Genomic DNA, 916 nt, shown 5'->3' with positions numbered 1-916 from the left:
GTGTGTGTGAGTGTGAGTGTGTGAGTGTGTGTGAGTGTGTGTGAGTGTGAGTGTGTGAGTGTGAGTGTGTGTGTGCGAGTGCGGGTGTGTGAGTGTGAGAGTGTGTGTGTGTGTGAGTGTGAGTGTGTGTGTGCGAGTGCGGGTGTGTGAGTGTGAGAGTGTGTGTGTGTGTGAGTGTGAGTGTGTGTGTGCGAGTGCGGGTGTGTGAGTGTGAGAGTGTGTGTGTGTGTGAGTGTGAGTGTGTGTGTGCGAGTGCGGGTGTGTGAGTGTGAGAGTGTGTGTGTGTGTGAGTGTGAGTGTGTGTGTGTGTGTGAGTGTGTGTGTGTGTGAGCGTGAGCGTGAGCGTGAGTGTGTGTGTGTGTGTGTGTGTGTGAGTGTCGTGAGCCCTTAGATCACCTTTCCCACACAAGCAATTTGCTGATGGGCTTTTGGTGAGGATATTAATCTTTAATTTAGCACAAAAAAAAAGATGTCTTTCATTAAGGTAGAGCACAAAAAGGTTTAAAAAGGTTTTTTAAAACAAATACAATAAAATAACACCAAATAACATTTTATGTGAAATTACTAGCAATTTCTGAGTGAAAAAAAAAGTTTTTTTTCTATTTTTAACAGTAAACATAATGAAGAAAAATAATAATATTAATATTTATTTCCTGTGTACTTTTATTTCATTGAATCTTCATTATTTTAATGGTAAATACAAATGTATGTAACATGATTTTGAAGTACTTACAAAAAAAAACGAATTACAAAACTAAGCAAAAAAAAGCAAAAACTTTCAACGTCTTTTTCACACAAATAGAGAAAAAAAAAACACCAATTATATTATTTGTAAAAGTTATTAGTACGTTCTAAGTGAAAAAAAAATCTGTGTAGTTTTTAAATGGGATGTTTTTATTTTTTTTAACAGTAAATA

Source organism: Sinocyclocheilus anshuiensis, unplaced genomic scaffold (assembly GCF_001515605.1).
Source record: "Sinocyclocheilus anshuiensis isolate Anshui unplaced genomic scaffold, SAMN03320099.WGS_v1.1 scaffold454, whole genome shotgun sequence".
NCBI lineage: Eukaryota > Metazoa > Chordata > Actinopteri > Cypriniformes > Cyprinidae > Sinocyclocheilus > Sinocyclocheilus anshuiensis.
Note: the sequence above shows the minus strand (reverse complement) of the source record.